This window comes from Gadus morhua, chromosome 23, assembly GCF_902167405.1.
Source record: "Gadus morhua chromosome 23, gadMor3.0, whole genome shotgun sequence".
Taxonomy (NCBI): Eukaryota; Metazoa; Chordata; class Actinopteri; order Gadiformes; family Gadidae; genus Gadus; species Gadus morhua.
In genome coordinates, this window is record NC_044070.1 from 12956620 (window position 1) to 12970239 (window position 13620).

Genomic DNA, 13620 nt, shown 5'->3' on the forward strand with positions numbered 1-13620 from the left:
TTGTTATAAGTTCCTGGAGAGAATCTGTGTTGACAACAACATTGCCGTTTTCTATATTTGATACAAACGATGTGGTGAGCGGTCACTACGTCGATGTTTACGATGTGTCATTCGTCATTCTCTGACTCATGTTTCTTATTATTTTTACTCATTTCTTTAAAGTTCTCTTCCAGTAGGGTGATTGATGGTGGATACTGGTGCTCATAACATTGTCATTTTTTGTACACACATATTTGGTAGTGGAACTCAAGGAGTTTGATCGAGGCGAAATGTTGCCACGCTATGTTTTGGCACGCAAAATGGAAGATAAATCCAATCAATGACAATGTATGCAACCGCAAGGTCAATTATACAGGTTGTTATGTAATGCCCTTGGTACAGTCTTCCATGTAGCCATGTCAATGGAACAGGTGTTACGTACTTGAAAAGCTCAACAGAAATCAATGCCAACGGCTTGGCTGGCCTCATGATGAATAGCACCGAGAACTGGAGTAAATGACACGTTGCCAGTGATAAACTCCCATCCACACTTTTTAAGTTCCCTATGAGTGACTTTTAAAGTCATATGCTGTAATAGAAAAGAAAGGGCATTTTTGGAGTATGAATACCACACCAGTCTCTCTTTCTGCATGTGGTTAACACCAGGAGTTCCTCGAAGATGGCATTTAATTAGGATCCACCATCATCACCGCCATCTGCCTTTTCACTTTTCTCCTGCCTCTCTCTATTCCTATCCCTCCTTTCCCTGCTCACCACCTGAGCCCTCAGATAGCCCGCTAGGTGATTAGCGGGTTCCGGGGCCGTGAAATGCGGCTCTCTTTGTATGTATGGCCGCTCTAATACGATTATCTTCCTCATTTAAAACCCTAAACCTGTTAGTTTTGGAGGATTGACTCTTGGCGCTTACCCAGTTAATACTTTCATACTTCTTTTTTATAAGAGCAGGGGAGTTAACTCTGCCCATTTGTTGTCAGAGTAATCCCTCATGTACAGACTACCAGTTGTTTATATAGATGGGGATTTCATGATGAACAATGTTGGACCAAAACCAGGGCTTTAGTCATCAGTGAGGTTGATTTTATAACCTCTGTTTGACCCAGCATCGTGCAATAGGCTGGTTACATTTTTACTTGCCAAATCATCCACCAACTCCTATTTCCAAACAGCCAGTAACAACAACATGCAAACATCAATTGTTAATGATACCGCCGTCAATACATTAAAGTCACAATAGTTTCTCTGTTTCAAATACATAAGCCTTTTCTTAACAAACTGAGGCTAAACGTCTTGGCCGGTGACCACATTCACAACACCGTGACATAAAGGCCACAACACAATCGCTAGATGTAAATCAGATGTGCCTCTCCTCCCCTTCCTTCCTCTAGATCAATCCTGTCACCCAGACCACGGCAAAGAGTTATGGTTCAGATGCTAAACAACATAGTAATTCACTCTTGGAACGACACGCTAATAGCAAATACAAGATGAGCCAACAGAATATACAGAATGAGCTGAGGGGTCCATATGCTGCCAAGGCCTAATCTACCCATGACTCTACAAACAGTATGTTCCTCCACTCTGAGGGGCTTATCTCCATTATCAACAACATTTAGGATTTCCCTTTTAAGTGACCTGCCCTCATATCAAGCTGCCCCCCGCCCACGCACATCCTTCTTTCCCATGACAGGCTCACTTTAAACACGACTAATTCCCTTATGCAATGGAATTACCCACTTCATATCAAATAAAACCCCTGATTCAGGCTGCGGCAGGCAACAATGGGCAGCTTTCATTGCCCACAACACAACAACATTGTGTTTCGCTACAATGCCGTCTTCTGTGGCAACAATTGGCATCCCGGGACCGCACCACTCAGCCGTGGAAATCGTGAAAACCAAACACAAACGGGTGAATCTGCAGTATTTTTAACAGCGCGATATCCTGGATCAATCCCCCAAAAACTGGACAAAATTAACCCGTTTCTTTTTCTGGATAGCACATATAGCTCAGTAAGCATAATAAAAACAAAATCACACGGCTGCTGACTGTGGCACCCATAAAGAAACCTTTAATACTTGCGGTGCACTACTGTACGGCTATCAATGACATTTACGACAGTCTGAAAGATGCAAGGCCACCGGTGAGCTACGCAAGTGAGCTCTTTGGCAAAGGCCACAGTTGTTGTTTTATTAAAATCCCGATCCAAGAGCTTTTAGAGTGTGTGTGTGTGTGTGTGTGTGTGTGTGTGTGTGTGTGTGTGTGTGTGTGTGTGTGTGTGTGTGTGTGTGTGTGTGTGTGTGTGTGTGTGTGTGTGTGTGTGTGTGCACTTCAGCACCGCCGGTGGCAGACAGGCGACACAGAGGTGACGGTCTCCAGGTTGACAGTTTGGTGTCAGCTCCTTATTCCGGGCCAAACTGGGATGTGGGCAGAGTGAGGTGTGGAGTGGGGGTGGGAGAGGGAGGCCACAGGGGCAGCATGGATGGCCGGCGATGCAGGACGGAGACCTAGATAACGCCTTAGGAATAGACAGGGAGTCCAAGCACGGGTAGTTGGTCTATGAGTATATCCTTTCACCGAAGGGAATACCAGTTACAAGATCATTCGCATTTGCATATCTTGGCGACTACAATATGTTTAAAAAATGTGCAGCTGTTACAGAGCTATAAACAGAGCTATAAACTCATAGAAATGCGATAAATAACAGAAAACGACTGGCTCTTGAATCTATTATTAACGCATGATGAAACCAAAGTAAATGATGTCTCATCCTCGTAATGCCGGAGACCTTTATGAGAACGATAACACCCCCACCCTAAAAAAAAAAAAAAAAGAACTGCGCCTTTTGTATCTAACATGCGATGGCCGGAGTGCATGTGCACACACGGTGTGGCTTTTGCCTGGCTTTTGACTGTGCACGCAATGCAAGGCCATCTCGGGATGACATCAAGGCGCGGACCAGCATCCACTTGTTTGTTTGTGTTCTTTACCTTCGCATGGTCCCGGGGGAGAGGAAAAAAAACGTCACACTTCCTGAGGAAGTCAGCACCGAGACCCGAGGAGTAGACGCACTGACGTCGCAAGTGTTTCCAATCAACCCCGCCCTCTCTGGAGGCCAGAGGAGAGAGCATTGAAACAAGCTTTGACCCTAGCTAGAACCAGACTCACATGTTACTCTGTGGTGCGTCGCATGGATGAGACTGTACAGGACGCCAACCCCATTCAATATGTTACTAAACGCATGTCCAATCGGACTATGCAAAAAACATTAGTGTTGCTAAAACGTCCATTATGACGGGATTTGGCTTACAATGTGGGTGCAATGTTTAAATCAGAGCATGCAGGTCTGTAACATGCACACAATCAGGGGGCCACCGCCTTTTTCAGTAGAACTTGGGATTGAATAATGACGACTGACCAGGAGCATATTGCAGCATGCAGGCTACACACACCCCTAAAGGGAATAGGAGAAGGCCCGAGACTGTGCATTGTACGTCCATTAGCTCATCAGCCGAGATCAAGCCAAAAAACGACCTCAACTTTATTTTCTACAGCATCTCCAATGGCAACTATTGTTTTTGCTTTAGTGTGTCTCAGCTTCAAGACAACAGCCCGATGTTCTGTCTGAGCTCCACCAATCCAAAGGGTACTTTAGTGGGGCACCACAACCCCACACAGGAAGTGATAGGGGGCTGTTAAGGACCGTTTTAACCAACCTCAGAAGGATTGTCCCTCTCGTAATGCAAATATAATATCAATGTGGAATTTTACGACTTCTACAATGTCAACATTGATAACCTCACTGACGTTTAAAAGCTTGTTAATGCATGCACTTTGTTTATTCCGTGTGCAATGTCAACAAGAAGCACTAAACACAACTGGAGTGTAAACTCATTAAACACTGTTGACAAATGATCCTTCTTCGTAAATTAATATTGCCATTAAAGGAGATTCCACTCTAATAGGAATGCTTATCTACTCAGGAAACATGGCGCTGGTTTGCATGCAAAGCTTTTACCTGCAGTAAACCTTACGAGCGTCAGCCATGTTGTTTCTGAGCATGGTTATTTAGCCCTGTGGTAATTAGTGTCCATCAAGGTGCAGGGCTCGCTGGAGATGACAGTGGCGCGGTTTATCAAGCAGAAAGCGCCCTGATCAAAGAGTAAGCATGCCCTGGCTCTCTGCTAATCGGGTCGGGAGTCTGCTGCATGCCACTTGCTCAGCAGTGTAGCAGGATAAGGGGAAAGGAAGGGCAAAAACAATTAGGCTAGGCTTAGATTACAGTAGTGACTTATTATTATTAATACTCTGAGAGTGCTTCTAGGGATGGACGGGAATATGCAATGTTGAAAGACAAAACAAGGAAGCAGGCTATGTATTCCACAATGTATTATTTGCAAAGAAAACTGCCTAGTGTCATACTGAAGCTTAGCAATACAATGGTGATCATAGAGCGTTATGGGCTGAGTTTGGGAAACTGTAATCCTGAATGGCCGGGAGAGACTAATGGGTCTTCATTCATTAAATTCACATGAAACCGAAGAGAAACCTCTATATAAATCTAAGCAGGCAGACCCCCCCATCTGCCTCCCATATGGCTACCGACCGCCATGCCGACGAAACGCGGCAACATAAACCAAACGTGCATTCCATTTTATCCTTCAGAACACACTTCACTGCCCTACATTCTCCAGAGGCGGGCTGGCAGATGTCGGCAGCTTTCACACGTTCCCGCTCGGCTCCGTCCTGCTGCCTCTCGCTCGCTTACGTCACCCCGGCTCTGACATCACGCGTGATGTCACACAGGATCTCCGAGGGGATCCCTGTAGCCAGGCAAACGTTGGGAGCCTTTTCAGAGAGGCGTGATAGGATGCCTCCTTCTTGCGCCCAATGGCAGAGAAACCTGTTGTTTTTGGAGACGGTCAATGCCTACTGGCGTACCCCGACACTCGACCACAGCTACCGATGCTCGGGAACAACGATGGGAACCGCGATCTCCGTTCATTGGCTGGAAGATGCATTTAGCGAGCTATATCTGGAGGAAAGATACCACACTGGGGATGACTAGAGTCATGACGCTACAGAGGACAACTGTGCAGCCAACCAGTGAGTCAGGTGAATTAGCCAATAGAAAGGAAGCGCTCCGAAAAGAACAGGCGAGCCCTAGGGGACCAGACGACCAAGAGGGGAACATGAAGAGCGAAGGCCTGACTTATCAGACCACTTCTGAACATTGAACTGGAATGACTCACTTCAGGGGCACGTATCACAGCACTGCTGCGTATCGCTGACCCACCCTTTCCTCTGCTGCTGGAAAGAATTAATGAGCCGCTTCCATCCTAATAGATCCCACACCAATGACCCCCTCCACCTCCCCCTCCTCCCAAACCCTTACTGCACCCCCACCACTCTCCCTTTCTCTCCCTCCCTCCGTCTTTACAGGCATCCAACTGGGATTTACATTAACACAACAGTCGAAGACTCACATCAACTTTCCCTATCTCACAGATGTGTTAAAAGAGCGTGTGCATGCCAGAGCACATGTGCAAAAAACACACACACACCCACTTACAAACGCACACACTTAAATCTAGTAGGAAATAAGTAACAAACATGAACATGACACAGGAATCTCACAAGAATAAATAAAAGTATAAAGTAAATACGATATGACAATGTAGTAAGATAATGTGCAACAACATGTTGCTTCATCATGATTCTATAAGGGCAGATGAGCTTTTCGATAAAAAAAAAGGGTATGCCCTCTAGAAGTCTCTGGATGACAGGACAAGATTACCTGGATATAAGTGTCGAGATTCTCCACATGTCAAGGACTCGGAAAGAAACACAAAAATAAGCCAAGACATATAAAAAATAAGTATTTTTCAGATGCCAAGAATTTTTCTCACAATGCACTCCACTACAACATGCGACTTTTCTCATGGATAACAATCATTCCTATATTTCCTTATGTTTAATATTAAATTAAGTCCTTGGGGGTTAATAAAAAGCCTTTAAAGACAACGACTGAAGGCAGGAATGTGTGAGCTCTGTATTCCCGAATTCAAAGGAGCAACAGAGGAGGTCAAGCGAGCGTCCCTCATTATGCAAACACGCTGCAGGTGTGACAAAGTGACAACATCAAAGCAAGCCGCCTAAACTTGGCAGACCGTTTGCCCTGGGCTGTTTTCAACTTCATCACCCAAACCGTTTGTCGTTCAGCGCTATTCGCCCTTCTAGAAAAGAGTCAAAATATACTCCTAGACTTTTGTGTATGGTCATTATGTCATGCACAGATTGATTGACAAGCATGTCAGAAGGCTAGCCTTGATGGCTGGCGCTGTTGCAGTCAGGTAGCCGCTGTAGCATGCTAGCATACAGCTAGGCTCCATCACAATCTTTTAACCTTCAACTGATATAAGCTAGCCAGTAACAGTGCCAGTCTGGTCCCACTGCTTCAAGTTGAAAATAATCATTGCCCGCATATCGCTTCCACCTTTTTAGCGCCGTGTCATTAAAGTGACACTGTGTTGTCCTACATCTTGCATCGCAATCCACCAAAGGAAGGAGACGAGGGAGAGGAGAATGGGAATAGGCTGGCTGCAAGTTGAAGGGACCGCTGTAACGTCGGCTACGCAAAGCAGATGCGTCTCTCTCAACCTCTGTTTACTTGAGATAATATCAGGTCTCAACAGGACTGTCGATAGTCAACGGACACGGATCAAATAGACGTATAAACATCAGCACATATGAAACGCAAACCCATGCACTGCGTGTATATAAACGACGTAGAGACACTTTTACCTGGGAACTGCGTCGTTGCGTTGCCGTCTAGTATCCAGCGCTCATCCTCTGCTCTGAACGCGCAGTGGGCTGCCGAGTTGTGCTGAGCGTGCCTCTTCTGGGGCGGCGGCAGCTCGGGGGGCGCGGAGCACAGCCCCTCTCAACTCCACAAATGGGGAAGATCTTTTTTTTCTTTCTCAAGATCAGCGCTGTGTGTGTTGGTAGATGTGCGTTTACTGTTGAGCCAAATATAAGGTCATCCTATCGTTTAATGTAAAAAGTGATTCAACTTTTACAAATACATGTTTAGAGAGGCTTCGGGCATGGAGCTGATTGGCTGAGGCGATGTTTGGATTGTGATTTATGAATAGATAAAGAACACGTAATTATTTTTGGGAGTATTTTGATTGCATGGGGTAAAACCCTATAAATGTAGGGCTAATGATCTCCACACCCTGCTCTCTGCTTTCCTTCTTCAGTGAACGTTAACATATGTAGTTGAAGCTGCAGTTATATTTTCTCTACTTAAAAACAACAGAGGACCTCAAAACCCCAGATAATATTGACACAGATGTTGCATATAACCGGATTCATTTGCAAGAGGCTGGTAGGCGTCTAGCACATAAATGGCTATTGTATTCCCACAGCGGAAATAATTTCAGCGAGGACTGTCAAGAAGTTGCTCATCCTACGTTTAAATACATCCCATAATTTGTTTGTAATGGCCACTTTGCCAGTTCACATTTAACAGCTGGTAATATGTGCCCCCCCCCCCCCGGCTGCAGCCGACCCACAATCATGAAACTTGTGTTTACAGCAAGTCAGCCTAATATCAAATGACCTGCTCGATGCTTATCTCTTTTCCTGTAAATCGACTCTGTCTATTTTTTTTCCAGGCTGTTTGCTTAACATTGGCTGTGGCTAAGAGAGTATATGCAGGCAAACCATTTATAAGTAAGTTAAAGTGTTGTATGTAGGGAATTAGGTGAAAATAAAAAAAACACGATGGGACACGATAAGAGGTACGGGATACAGTAATGTATCTGGCATCACTCTGTATACTTTTTTGGACAAGGTCCAGCATATATACCGACTGACGTGTCTGAGTGAAATTCCAGCGTGGCCTGTACTGTAATGGCATCTGCTCATTAAAACTCAAGGTCAGCCGTACTACTAGTACTACTACTATGACTGCTACTACTACCTTTACTACTATTTACTAGCACTACCACTAGTAGGAATACTACCTCTGTTACTTCTACTACGACTACAACCACTCTGCGTCTCCTCCTTGTGTTTCCAGAGTATACTCTGTCTCCACTGTACCAAGCAGTCTCACTGGTGTCTGTTTTCTATTGTGCAGCGAAGCAGATGCACATGCTGCTCATGTGCAACGCATTGAAATGTGGCGTTGAGACGCTGATGTCATCACTCCGTTCACTCGTTGAGGTTTTGAGGGTTGAATGTTCGAGGGGAGCCTGGGTGGTGGCGGCAGTCGCCATCTCCATCGTTCTTGTGAGTGGAGCGTAGTTTTTCCATCCGGGTTTATACCGTGCCTATATTTAACCCAAAATACCCAATCCGTCCTTTTTGTACATTCGCACAATGTGCGGTAGAGCAGCTGGCTTGCTTAAACACAGGAACTTAGGAGTATAGCTAAGTCTTTGGTTATTTTATGTCTGGGGTGAAATCCTTCATTTTTTTTGTAGAAATGAATGTTTCAGTGCAAGTTCACTCAGGACAAGTCGCACATCAAAGCCTTGAAAACGTTGAAAGAAGCTACCCAGATTTAAACAGAGCAGGTAATTGGTTTTGGGCGGCCATAATGTTAGCCATCTACAATTGTAGCTAACAAAGCTGGCTGTGCCACTTCTCACTGCTTGGCAAGGGACAGCAGAGATTAACATCGTAGGTAAAGTGCCACCTGGCAAGCGTGGTCATGCCGGTGCCCTCCTGTTAATACGCGGCCAGCGATCATCTCAGAGCTGGCCAGCAGCGATTTAACTTTTGTTTTGAAGGCCATTTTGTTAGATACGGATTACATTAATCTCCATGGCAAAAAGACAACGTTGTGCACACTGCAGTACAGTAAGGATAGGATAGATAGAGGATGGCAGAGTGTGCTATTTTTTAATTTTGTTGTATAATTTATTGTAACAGTATCTTACCCAGAACACATTGTCTTTAAAACAAAAACAAAATCGCCAGACTGATTGAAAAGTATCTATGACCACTTATAACAAAGGTTTGATGCTTTTCAAGCTTTAGGATTTGCCAAGCTGCACTCAGCGATAATAACTTAAAACTGGCCTCATCTACGGACATTTCCTATCAGAATCTATCCGAGAACTGTAATTATCTCTATTTTAGGATCTTGAGACGACTCAGTGACCACTGCAACCTCTCCATCTACCTCTCAGAACCACTGGGGCTCAGCCAAACCCAAACAATCCCACCACAATGTCACAAGAATGCAAAACTGTTTTTAAGTTGCATTGTCTGATTGTAGGACAATTGCCTCCGCAAGCGCACATTTGAATCTGCAGTGTGTATAACCATCCCAAACATTTGATGTATTGTTGGGACTGGGACTGTTGCCATGTCTTCTTTACTCACCAACCATGCGGTGTGTTCTGTCTGACACAAAATGTTATGTATACTGAGCTTACTGGAGAAAGCCAGCAAAATCTGTTGATCGCCCCATCGTTCGGAGTTGGCAACTTTTTTGGTTATAGGAAGTCTCGAGAGACCATGGAAGTTACCTCATCATATCCTAACTCTGGTTATCTAATCGACTCAGTTTCTTCCTCCCGGAAAGCTTTTATTTTCTTAAAACCTGATCTCAGTGCAACTGGCCACTGGCTAGCTCAAAAAAGCAGTTGGGGAAAAAAGAGCAGGGGGGGGAACGTGTCCAGTGCTCGATCAATAGAGTAGTTCTCTTTATTGTAAACAGGGCTAGAGAACTCAACGCTTTTCAGATAGAATTTTCAGGCCCCTACCGCACAACAAAAACCCTGCTTAACCCAGCTGTACGTCAACAAAGTGAATGCCCTGAAGATTTGGTTTTGACGGAGTAAAGGGCCTACTGTAACTCGTAACAGATGTGGAGAGGCTCCGAGTCCGACACTCCCCCAGTGTCGGGGAAATTCTCCCACCCAGAGGGCATCTGCTCAGGAGATCTGAGGCTCAGCCCAGGAGTATTCGCTGCCCTTTATTTTTTTGTGTTGTCTTTTATTTGTGTTTTTAATTTGCTGCGGATGGTGCTAAGGGTTTTGGTTGTTGCTCTAAGGTGAGAGATCAGCAAGAGCAGGGGTAAAGGGGGTAACTCTAAACACAGTAGGCTCATGCAAATCCCCGTCTCACCTTTGAACCGTGGGTGTAAACAGCTGCCTGGTGTTGATGCTGGGATTCACTTTGATCCACCTTGAACCACTGGTTCGTTTCATATACTGTGGGAGAGTTGATTTTTGGGAAAACACAGTATACTGCCCATTCATGGCACTTTGCGTTATCCATCTGTTTGCCTAGATAGGAGTCACACAGGGATATTTGTTGTGGGCTTTGCATCTCGCAAGGTTATGCAGATAAACCCTGTGGCCTACATGGTCTTTTCAGACCGAGAAAATCACTGACCAATCACTGAAATGTAGCCCTTTGGCTGTGGACCTAGTGGGCTGCATCTTAGGCATACAAATAATGATTGGGAGAGTAGAACCAATGGGGTGGAAATTGACTCATTTTCTCCTCGCGCTAATTGCTGACTGAAGAGAACAGCCAGACATTTGGATTAGGCCATTGGCCCTCTGGGATATCTTGAAGGGCACTGCAATTTCAGCGGCTACTTGCCGTTGGTTAACATTTTAGACCACAGTGACTTACGCTACATCGGGGTCGTATGTGAACGCGATGTAGTATGTATGAACCACATACGTTTGGGGCCGGTGATGTGTGCAATAATGCATGGATTTTAGCCAGGGTTAAACCCGCAACCCTTTCTGATTATAATTGTTCAGGGACCAATTATGAACACAAGCAGGTCAGCGCATGTTGCAGAGTTTATAGAACATTGCAACTGGCCACTATGTAAATGTAAATGCAAATACTAATTGTGAGACCTCCGATGATCTCTCGCATTTGAATTAAATTAATTTGTTATCTTGCCCCAAATGACGTGTTTCCCCAGAGCAAAACATGCTAGAACTCTGTCTGTTTGGTGAATGAATCACAAAGAAGAAAAAAAGATCGGCAATAAATGCCTTCATGCGTAAGAAAACCTGGCCAGCTCGATGTGCCCAACACACCTGAACCATGGTCCCCTCATGCCAGTGATGGTATCAGTAAACTCAAGAGAGAAATGACACAAGACACTGGCTCTGTGACCAATGGCTGTCTGCTGATGGGCCACTAGATGAAGACTTATGCCTCATTCAAGAGTTATGGCAATTCACTGCGCATTAACGTTCTCCAGCCACGACAAATTCATCTCAATGCAAAAAACAGTGCCTCTTAAATCAATTGGTTTGATTTATATCTGTGCACAACATGTCATGTCTCGAAGTCGACAAGTCTGTCTCCAAGCATGTGGGATGGTATCCCGGCCGACACACACACACATAATGTGCTCTCCAGAAGGACTCCTCTCTTCCAGACGATTTGGTGAATGACTGTGTGTATTTTGCCATCCCGGTGTGTTGTTTGCCCTCCCCCCTGCTCCTCCCACTATCACAGGGTTGTTATGTGGCAAAATACACATTTCCAGTAATGCACATGATGATCACTAGGAAGAATGTAGCCAGTTTCCCATTGCTTATTATAGTTATGCACATGCACACACACACACACACACACACACACACACACACACACACACACACACACACACACACACACACACACACACACACACACACACACACACACACACACACACACACACAAACAACAAACAAAAAGGAAAATCCCACGTATACACATGCGCATTGTTGATCTTAGAACATAAAGCATAGGGAACAGTAAATAAGAGGGAAAAAAATGCTGCCTACACATAGTTAGAGCAGCACTGTAGTCATGCCAGCACACATAATTGCTCCTCTATAATGGTACATCGACTGCACAATATAATTATATTTGTTTTGGGCCGCTATCCTATTTGGTGGATGATATAAAAAAAAATCATTATGAAAATTGAAGGTAATTTGATTTTCGTTTTTTGTATTACTATTATTTGCAGGCGCACCAGACCAATTCAAAGACTGAACACGATCAATAGTTTGCAGGGGCATTTGCTCCGAGAGGCTGCGATGGTGACGCAGGTCTATCTCTGGCCAGTACCATGCACAAACCCCCGCAATCACTACCCCTTTACCTACACACAAATGCACACTCACACGCATGCAAGCACACACACACACACACACACATAGCAACCATGTCAAAATGAACCATCCTCATCACATCCCGCTGTCCACCTACACCCTGGATAGTGGTGTGTGTGTGTGTGTGTGGGGTGGGGGGGGGGGGGGGGGGGGGGGGATAGAAGGGGAAAGAAGGGGAGGGGGGGGGGGGGGTGGTGACGATGAGCATGCCGGAGGACTGACATAGGATGAGATAAGTTACATCTGGAGCCACAACAGGGGCCTCCATTCAGCACCCGAGTGGGGGCCAGAGTCTCCAAAGGCACAGATGAGAGGGGCCCCTCGAGCCAGACCCTCACGCTGGCACTGTCTCTCCCTCGCTCTCGCAGCTCTCGCTCTCCGGAGCACTAACAGCTCTAAAGTACAGCCTCCGGACCGTCTCTCACAGCCCAACAAGATGTTGTTGTTCAGCCACGCTGCCTCCAACACTGCCCCTCCGTTCAATTCCTGGATGTCGCAGCCTGCCTCTCGATTCACTTCCTGCATGGAGAAGTGAGCACAGGCCGGCTCAGGAGGTGAGGGGAGAGCAATAAAGAGGAGAGAAAATAAAGAAATAACTGACCAGAAAAGCCACAGGATTGCTAAAGAGCCTCTCCAGAGCCTGCCTATCAAAACTCAAGTGGAATTCCAACATAGCTGAGGGTGATGATAACATGTTTGTTTCTGTCCAAAACCTGGGACCTCTAGGGGAGTAGGTCTGCGTTTTACACACAGTGTGTGTGTGTGTGTGTGTGTGTGTGTGTGTGTGTGTGTGTGTGTGTGTGTGTGTGTGTGTGTGTGTGTGTGTGTGTGTGTGTGTGTGTGCGTGTTGGGGGGGTGTACGTGTGTGTGTGTGTGTGTGTGCGTGCATTTGCAGAGGTAATGATTTATCCTGAAAAGCGGGAGTCATGGGGGTTCTATATCACTTACTCCCTCATACACTCGACACACTCGTACAAATGCCACATACACATGCAACTTGTCAAATGAGTGGTAGGAAACATGGTTCCCCCATCCGTCACATGTGCATACACACACACACACACACACACACACACACACACACACACACACACACACACACACACACACACACACACTCCACATAAACACACACACACACACACACACACACACACACACACAAACACAGCCATCCTTCACGGAGAAGACATCAAACAATGTTCTTTGCTCCACGGGGTCAAACTAGCGTGAGAGATAGATGAGTGACATCGGATGATGAAGTGTATGCGTGAACATACAACTTACACACGCACACACTCCCACAGAGTAAACACATGCGCATAAACCACCAGAAACGGTTGGGGTTCCTTCTCGTTTTTTTTCGGGACCAGACCTCCAGCACTGACACGCTGTTGCAGTTTTCTCCTTCCCAGAGTACTTGTTTGGTGAGTAATCGTAGTGTCAGCCCGTGGGCACCCATTCC

General features: G+C 45.6%; 1 protein-coding gene across 1 annotated transcript in view; it reads right to left on the minus strand.

Annotated features, from left to right (window-relative positions):
• The window catches only part of jcada (junctional cadherin 5 associated a), a 30818-nt gene that overhangs the window by 12324 nt on the left and 4874 nt on the right, over window positions 1-13620 (minus strand).